Source organism: Octopus sinensis, linkage group LG2 (assembly GCF_006345805.1).
Source record: "Octopus sinensis linkage group LG2, ASM634580v1, whole genome shotgun sequence".
NCBI classification, from domain to species: domain Eukaryota; kingdom Metazoa; phylum Mollusca; class Cephalopoda; order Octopoda; family Octopodidae; genus Octopus; species Octopus sinensis.
The window spans coordinates 41771384-41781614 of NC_042998.1; positions in this window are offsets into that span (position 1 = coordinate 41771384).

Sequence of the window (10231 nt, forward strand, 5' to 3'; positions counted from 1 at the left end):
TTCACTAAAAGAATTAAGGACATGACTAGGACAATGGGCCATATGTCCCCAACCCAATCCAGGATCACAACACATAAATACACTGCAACACAATTTCTTTTCCTCAACCGGCTCTGCCCTATTTAACATTGTATTGAAACAGTTCAAAGAGGAAAAGGATCCCATCACCTTTAAACAGAATCTGGACAAATTTCTTTAAGGAATACCAGATAAGCCACCTATACCTGGATACAACTCACTCAACAAGAACTCCCCACTTGAATGGACCATGATACTACAAAACTTGGCTTAAAAAGGATTTAGCTAATCCTATCAGGTGGTGCTATTAAGTTAGACATGCCCAATCTTTGGTTGAAACATATCTAAGTAACTTATCTAATCTATGTGTATGTGTGTGTGTGTGTGTGTGTGTGTGCAGGCATGGCTATGTGACTGTGTGGTAAGAAGCTTGCTTCCTAATCATATGGTTCCGGGTTCAGTTCCAGTGTGCGGCATCTTGGGCAAATGTCTACTATAGCCTTGGGCCAACCAAAGCCTTGTGAGTGGTATTAGTAAACAGAAACTGAAAGAAGCCAGTCATATATATATGTATATATACATCTATGTGTGTGTGTCTGTGTTTGTCCCCCACCACCACTTGACAACTGGTCTTGGTGTGGTTACGTACCTGTAACTTAGCAGTTTGGCAAAAGAGACTGACAGAATATGTACTAGGCTTAAAAAAGTACTGGGGTTGATTCATTTGACTAAAATTTCTTCAAAGCAATGTCTCAGCATGGCCACGGTCCACTGACTGGAACAAGTATAAGGTAAAAGATCGGAAGGCAGAAAATATGTATGCTCTACAAGAATTAAAGAGATGTAAATTTTTTTATTTTTACTCGCTTATTTCCATCTTCAGTGTAGTATTTCAATTGTAAATTTGAAAGTACTAATAATTAAATATGTATTCGACCCAGCAACATCGAATAGCTAATATCCAAAAACCAGCACTTCCGAATTTATACAGATGAGTGAGAACATGCATTCTTCCCCAATCACTCACGCGTGTTACGAGCAATCCCGCAGAAAACGCAGTTTACTATCAGGGAGTGAATTATATTTTCGATAATAATAAAGGGTAAAATCAATTAATTAATTAATAATTAATAATTTTACTGAGTAGTTTGGTATGTTAAATGAACCTTTATCGGTAACCTTATACAAAAATTCTATAATTATAAGCATAATTATAATTAGGATTCAGCAAATTGCTTCACCACATACCGAAATTTAGAAATAGCAGTTAAATACTATTCCTCTACCATAAGATATCTCCTGGACGGCAATACTCTTAATTCACATAGGTAAAAAGCACCACCTGAGTGTGATTGTTGCCAGTGCCACCTGACTGGCTCCTGTGCTGGTGGTATATAAAAAGCACCATTCAAGCGTGGTCGATGCCAGTGCCACCCAACTGGACCTTACACTGGTGGCACATAAAAAGTACCCACTACACTCTCAGAGTGGTCGGCATTAGGAAAGGCACCCAGCTGTAGGAATTTTGCCAGTTCAGATTGGAGCCTGGTGCAGCCTTCTGGCTTGCCAGCCCTCAGTCAAACCGTCCGACCCATGCCAGCATGGAAAGCAGATGCTAAATGATGACAACGACGACGATGATGATGATATATGTATATATATATATTTGCATTTTTTCTTAATTTCATAGATGTAGCTTATTTTCAACCTCAGCTCACAATGGTAGAGCTATATCAAAGTGTAAAAGCGAATTATACACACAAAAAACCCAAAATATATTTTTAAAAAAAGCAGCCAGAGGCATACCATTCATTATGGAAATGTTGCATTTATGAAAATCTTTCCGTAATGTGAAATTCCAGAACGCAAAAGCACCCTTGACTTGCATGTGACATGTTAATCAACAGGAAATATATTTTGCGTTACAGAATTCCATGTTACATGAAGATTTTCAGGAATGCAATGTGGGGGATATCTGTACTGACAGCTACCACTCTAGTCCTTTTAACATACACAGACTACATACCTGTTTCTTCATAGCCTCATAATTTTAATGTAAATATATTATTTATTCACGAGATGTATTAATTCAATTTCCTAATAATGATGTTGATTATTTAGCAAAGTGATTCTGACAATGATATCACTGGAAGGCTGCTTGTGAAGTATGTGCGAGTGGGTAGCTGACTATCCTAGGAACCCTATAGTTTATCCTCTTCTTGTGATTCAGGTATTTTCAAGCAAAGCATTTTGCCATTTATGGAGCTATCTTATTTTTTATTCATTTACTTATTTATTTTAGTTTAATTCTACAGATTTCTTTCTTTTTTTTTTAATTAACAAGTAAGTTGAATGTTTATATATATTTTAGAAATATATAAAATCATCATAAGAAAAAAATGTTGTTTGAATAGGTAGGTTGAGCAAGAAGGCTACTGAGAAAGTAAGTGACTATGAAATGCTGAATACACTTCGTAAATCAAAAGGATGTGTTGAAGCTTAAATAGGCTACCAGGTGGGATAGTTTGGATGTTGAAGTTATTCTGTGTAAAGGAGAAAACTGGGGAGTTATAGACTTAGGATGAAAATGGGAAGGGGAAATGTAGGCCAACTTTAAAAAGAAGAAAATGAAGCAAGTGGAGTAAACAGAGCAACATAGATAGATAGTGTCTCTATAATACATAAATACATACACATACACACACTCGCACACATACATGCAAAATCAAATAAATGCATGCACATACACATAAACCAGCCTCCACACACAAATACACTAACAAATACACAAATACACTAACACACACTCACATAGACATGCACAAATACTCATAAATATGTATAACTATATTCATGTGATTTTTTCACAGGCATGAAGTACAAGAGTCAAACATCAAATAACTGCTATTCCACTTGACTTTTAACATCAGAACTATGGTCTAATAGGTAATTTGCTTTACTGAACTCATTGAAGAGAGAAAAAGCGTAGCAGCATTCATCCTTTTCCCAAAACCACAAGTAGTGTATAAATAAAGTGCAACACTTTCAACTAGGAATCAATACAGTGTTATGGAATAAACACATGCATGCACATAGTGATGATGATGATGGTGGTGGTGGTGGTGTTGGTGTTGGTGAAGATGGTGACAACGATAACAATGATGTTGATGATGATGATGGTGGTGGTTGTGGTGGTGGTGGTGATGATGATGATGATGATGACAATAATGATGACAATGGTGATGTCAATGGTGATGACAATTACAACAATGACAGTGATGATAATGATGATGATGATGATGATGACAATTTCTAATTTAGGTATAAGTTCAATAATTTTGAAGGAAAAGGTCAGTTGATGAGATTTAGCCTCAGTACACTGGAGTTAGATTTTATCAACCACACCCATGGAAGGATGAAAAACAACATTGACCTAGGAAAAATTTAAACTCTAAAGGTAAAGAACAGAAACAAATATTGCATGGTATTTTGTCCTGTGCTCTAATCAAAGGAGGCAGAAACACTTTCGCACATACATATACAAATCGAAATCGAAATCAAATTCGATGACTGGCATCCATGCCAGTGGAGCACTAAGAGTACCATACGAGCATGATTGTTGCCAGAGCAACAAACTGGCCTCCGTGCTGGTGGCATGTATAAAGTACCATTCGAGTGTGATCGTTACCTGCGCTGCCTTACTGGCACTTGTGCTGGTGGCACGTGAAAAAACATTCAAGCAAGGTCGTTGCCAGTGCTGCTGGACTGGCTCCTGTGCAGGTGGCACATAAAAAGCACCATTTGGGCATGGCCGTTGCCAGTACCGCCTGACTGGCCCTCGTGCCGGTGGCACGTAAAAGCACCCACTAACTCTCGGAGTGTTAGGCATTAGAAAGGGCATCCAGCTGTAGAAACTCTGCCAGATCAGATGGGAGTCTGGTGCAGCCATCTGGTTCGCCAGACTTCAGTCAAATCGTCCAACCCATGCTAGCATGGAAAGCAGACGTTAAACAATGATGATGATGATGATGATGATATACGATTATGTGAACATTGTTAAAAAATAATTGTTCGAAAACAATTATTCGAAAAACATTTATTCAAATGGAAAATTGTATGAATGAAAATTATTCAAAAAGACAATTATACGAAATGCTAATTATTCTAAATTTTTTATTTTATTTAAACAAAAATGATAAAATTAAAAATCAAGAACACAAATGATATTTAGTTCAAATAACTGTTTTTCGAATAATTGTTTTCGAACAATTTTCATGATACGACATATACACATGACAGAACTTCTGCTGACCAAATTCACCCACAAGGCTATGGCTGGCCAAAGGTTATAGTATAAGGCTTTCCCAAGGTACCATGTAGTGGGATTGAACTCAAAACCATGTAGTTGGGAAGCAAGCCTCTTACCCACACAGCCATTCTTATGCTTGAATCTGCCAATCCAAAACTACTACTACTACTAGCTCCTCAACCCAGCCATGCCTATGCTTGAATTTGTCAATCCACTACTACTACTACTACTACTACTACTACTACTACTACTACTACTCAAAAGTCACAAAACTACAGTATTCATCTACACAAGAAGTTTTCCCATGTAAACTAGTTTTGTGGCCTTTGATAGTACATTCATATTAAGTAACATATATCAAATGCTATTCTGGACCAATACTGCTTCCATTGCTAATAATGAATAATGAATTTTGTTAATCACTATTTTTCTATATTAGTAGAAGCTAAATTTGTCAAAGCATGCAGTTGAGAGTGGATACTTGCTACTGATGACATGCAAAGACAGACATTATGATTTAACAATTCTACCACGATTGCTGGATGCTTTTGTCTGGTGCTGACAAACATCTGAACTTATTTAGCATCATAAATCTGTACAAGAAGCTTTCTCAAAATGAATACTGTAGTTTGTAGCTTTCAGCAGCATATCCACATTAAGTTGGATATACTGACTTCTACTTTGAACCAGTACTGCTTCTATTACTAATCATCATCATCATCATCGTCGTTTAACGTCCGTTCTCCATGCTAGCATGGGTTGGACGGTTCGACCGGGGTTCTGGGAAGCCAGAAGGCTGCACCAGGCTCCAGTCTAATTTGGCAATGTTTCTACAGCTGGATGCCCTTCCTAACGCCAACCACTCCGTGAGTGTAGTGGGTGCTTTTTACGTGCCACCTGCACAGGTGCCAGCGGGGGCTGGCAACGGCCACGGTCAGATTGGTGTATTTTATGTGCCACCGGCACGGAAGCCAGTCGAGGCGGTGCTGGCATCGGCCACGAGTCGGATAGTGCTTTTTACGTACCACCAGACCAGGGATCCTGGCTGGTTCAATTCGATTTCGATTTCGCTTGCCCCAACATGTCTTCACAAGCAAAGGGGGTTGGCAAGGTGCCTGTCGTAGGTCGCATTGGAGTATTTTACGTGCCACGGCCACGAGTCGGATAGTGCTTTTTACGTACCACACCAGACCAGGGATCCTGGCTGGTTCAATTCGATTTCGATTTCGCTTGCCCCAACATGTCTTCACAAGCAAAGGGGGTTGGCATGGGTGCCTGTCGTACGGTCGCATTGGAGTATTTTACGTGCCACGGCCCCGAGTTGATAGTGCTTTTTACGTACCACCAGGCCAGGGATCCTGGCTGGTTCAATTCGGTTTCGATTTCGATTTCGATTTCGCTTGCCCCAACATGTCTTCGCAAGCATGGGGGGTTGGGATGGGTGTCTGTCGTTGGATGAGGTTCTATATCGACTTCGCTTGCCTCAACTGGTCTTTGTGTCCAAGGGAGGAAAGGCATTCATAAGTGGGCTGGGCTCACTTGTCCTGCCTGGTCTTCTCACGTACAGAATATTTCCAAAGGTCTCGGTCTCTGGTCATTTCCTCAGTGAGGCCTAAAGTTCGAAGGTCGTGCTTCACCACCTCGTCCAGGTTTTCCTGGGTCTAACCTCTTCCACGGGTTCCTCAACTGCTAGGGATTGGCACTTTCTCACACACCTATCTTCATCCATTCTCGCCACATGACCATACCAGCGCAATCGTCTCTCTTGCACACCACAACTGATGCTTCTTAGGTACAACATTTCTCTCAAGGTGGCTAACGCTCTGTCGAGTATGTACACTGACATTACACATCCATCGGAGCATACTGGCTTCATTCCTCACGAGCTTACGCATGTCCTCAGCAGTCACAGCCCATGTTTCGCTGCCATGTAGCATGGCTGTTCGTACACACCATCATACAGTCTGCCTTTTACTCTGAGCGAGAGGCCTTTAGTCACCAGCAGAGGTAAGCTGCTCCCTAAACTTTGCCCAGGCTATTCTTATTCTAGCAGTTACACTTTCAGCGCACCCACCCCCACTACTGACTTGGTCACCTAGATAACGGAAGCTATCAACTACTTCTAGTTTTTCCCCCTGGAAAGTGACGGAAGTTGTTTTCTGCAGATTTTCGGAGGTTAATGCTCCGAGCATCTGCCACATACAAAAACTATCTTCCAGTTAGCCTACCTTTGACATTGCTGCACCTCTTATGTGTCCATAGCTTACACTGGTACATCTTATATATATATATAATATAATATATATAATATATATATATATATATATATTTATAAATGAGGGTGAAAAATTGATATTAATTTAATATACCATTAATTTAACACCAAGTGGCTTAGCACAAAAAACTAGGGAGAAAATACAAATTTATACATAATTATTAGAGAGTTACCACTATGTGGATAGCTCTAGTGCTAAAAATAGCTCCGATAGTATAGCCACAGAAAAGATGTTTCCAATTAGAAATAACATTACATTTAACGGAAGGAAAGTGAAACATAACGAATAAATAGATTGACCCTGAACAAATTGTTTCATTACTAATGTAATATGTAATTTTACTTACATAGACATCTATAAATCATCAGCAGAGGTTTGTCTTAAATACAATTTATTAGACTTACACAAGCGTCAAATACACGTGCGGTTTAACCAATTGCATTTTTAGTTATGCCTCAAATTCCCCGCGAAAAGCATGCTAAGACTCATTGGAAACGTATACTATCGGAGCTATTTTTAGCACTAGAGCTATCCACATAGTGGTAACTCTCTAATAATTTATGTATATATATATATATATTATATATATATATATATATATATATATGTATATTTAAAAATGAGGATTAAAAAGTGCATTTGTGCACTAATTATGAAATCATGTGATATGCAGCTGAATTCTGTTTTTAAAAGGCTCGCTTTGAGAGTTGCATTCCCTTGTATTCGATACTATGTGTTTATTTATTTTGGTAGTTTTGATTTTAAGAGTCCCTCCTAGTGCCTGGCATTTATGTATTGTAATACCCTCATCATAAATAAAAAAAATATATATATATGTGTACACACACACACACACACACACACACACATATATATATATATATATATATTATATATATATATATATACATGCACTCTCTCATATACATATATTCTTATATAAACGTTCCATGTTTAACCCTTTAACTTTAAGATTACTCTGTCAAATGTATAGTTGTATTGTTTTGAATTAATCATGCGTAATCTTGTAGCTTCAAGATTTCGATGATCCAATTGTTTATTTTCAAAATGACATAGTAGGCTAAGTATGAAAGGCTGGATCTGGCCAGTGTGAATATAAAACAGGTAGAATATTTGGGCTGGATATGGCTAGTTTAAATACTAAAGGGTTAAATATATTGAGTTCTCCTTTGTATGGGTGATCTCATCAATACTGGGTTTAAGGGATTTCTATCCTGTATGTATATAACCATAACAGAAATATTATACAAAATACAAATCCCGTATTTCATGGTATCATTTGTTTGTCATGATCAAGTTTTGTGTCCAAGTGACTGTTTAATTTATTTTCACCTATATACTTGATCTCATTGGAAATCACAATTACATTTCCAATGATTAGGAAAATTCATAAGTTTACTATCTACTTGTCTTTATTCTGCATTTATACTTTAAATGAAACGTGTCAGGAGACATTTTATCTGATATAGACAGACAAGGAATGGAAAAATAATTTTTGAGCTAGACTATAGATAATGTATATATAAGGTCTAAAATTATCTTGGATATCTTTGTAATAAATAAATCCTAAAGAAGAATTATTTTGTCTCCAGATCATTACTTAATAAATATTCTGATCATTATTTTTGCACTCTCTTTAAGTTATCAATTGCTAAATGTAGTTTATCAATTGCTAATAGAAGTTGTAATGATGTAATGATTGAGTATATAGATTTAATGAATGTGGTATACTTTGCTAAATACATTAATTAGATCTGTCCAGACAGAGTATATTTGCCATCTGGTGAATGTAAAATCTTTAAATGTTTCTATTAATATAGTATTAAGTAGTGAAGATATAGTCTAGTGATTATAGTTGTTCAGCTCGTGATCATAAAGTTCAGGCTTCAATTCTAGGATGAGGTAGCACATTCTGTCCTTGAGTAAGGCGCTTCATTTCCCATTGCTCTGGTTTACTCAGCTGTAACCAGTATCATTTAGGTATTGGTACAGATCTCTCTTTTTCTCTTGCTCCAGTTCTCATATCCTGGGTCAAGAACAAAGAGGCTGAGAGGATGTCTATGTCCATTGTTGGCTACATAGACACCTAAAACAGTTCATAAAAGTATGTTACATGTCCACAAGTCATGCTTTCACATGAGTGACAACTGGCTGTCTTTACTGGGGTAAGTATCAACAAATAGCTGTCAGCCTCCAACAATTCTTTTGTAAACGTATTGCTGTCTAAATCTAATTTCCCCAGCTCTTAGGTTTTGTTCATGCTTACAAAATCATAAAACAGCACAGCACCCATGACTTTCAGGAACATATTTTCTTGTTCGGAATTGCTGAAGCATGAAATAATCTATCTACATCAGTTGTTAGCTGACAGGATATTACCTCCTTCAAAACTTCCATATTTCTTGAAATTTGCCAACACTGCACTTGAAGTTCCTTTTTTTTGACTCACTGTTCACTTTCCTGACTTTTCATGCATTATTCTGTGTACTGCACATATTACTCTTGGTTACCTATTCTAATGAGTTGTAGTGCACCTGAGCACTGTATACAATACGTTCATTATTATTATTATTATTATAATGTAAAGATGGGCAAAATGTTTAGTGGCATTTCATCCATCTTTATGTTCTGAGTTCAAAATTCCGCTGAGGTAGACTTTGCCTTTCATCCTTTCTGGAGTGAAAAAATAAGTACCAGTTGAACACTGGGGTCGATGCCCCTCCCTGACCTAGTTCCTCCCCTGAAATTGCTGGCCTTGTGCTAAAATTTGGGACCCATTATTATTATTATTATCATTATTATTATTATTATTATTATTATTATTATTATATTATTATTATGATTGTTATTTCTTTTTATCACAGATTTTATTTGCACTCCTGGAGGCTTGCATGTATAACAGTTGCTACTTGCTGCTTACGGTACCATGCTATCCGTTCTTTTCAGCTATCTAATACTTTTCTATTATTCTGGCCATGCTAAGGGGGCAAACTTTTGTAACAGTTCTACTGGGCACTCTATTCCAATTTCCTTTATATTCCTCTTGATGCCTTCTGATACTGTCCCCAAGGACCCACCAATAATTGGCACTATCCTCACCTTCTTCATTTTCTGTTCCCTGAGTTGAAGCAATCCTCTTTCTCTCCATTGATCATACATATGTTGTTGGTATCCCTTAATATGAACACCATTTTCATCTACAGGGTTGCTCAGGTAGTAACTCTCCATGACCACAGCATTGACTTGTTTGTTCCACCTACACCATGTGTGCTGGTCCCTTGCTGGATAACGACGGCTGGAGTCGGACCAGTATCTTTGAGCCTGCCGAGTGCAACACTGTCACCATCAAGGACTTCAGTTTCATTACCACCGTTATTCACAATATTTTCTTTTTTCATTGTCACTCATATGAGGTCGTGATTATCAGGTTGCACAATTACCAGTGTTTTTATCGTGATACCATCACTAGATGTATCATCAATCAGGACATGGGGAGATGCCAACCACTTCCTTTCATTATTATTATTATTATCATCACTGACATTATTATTTTCATTTTTTTACTATTTGTCATTGCTAATATTTCCTCTGATCTGACATGAGTTTT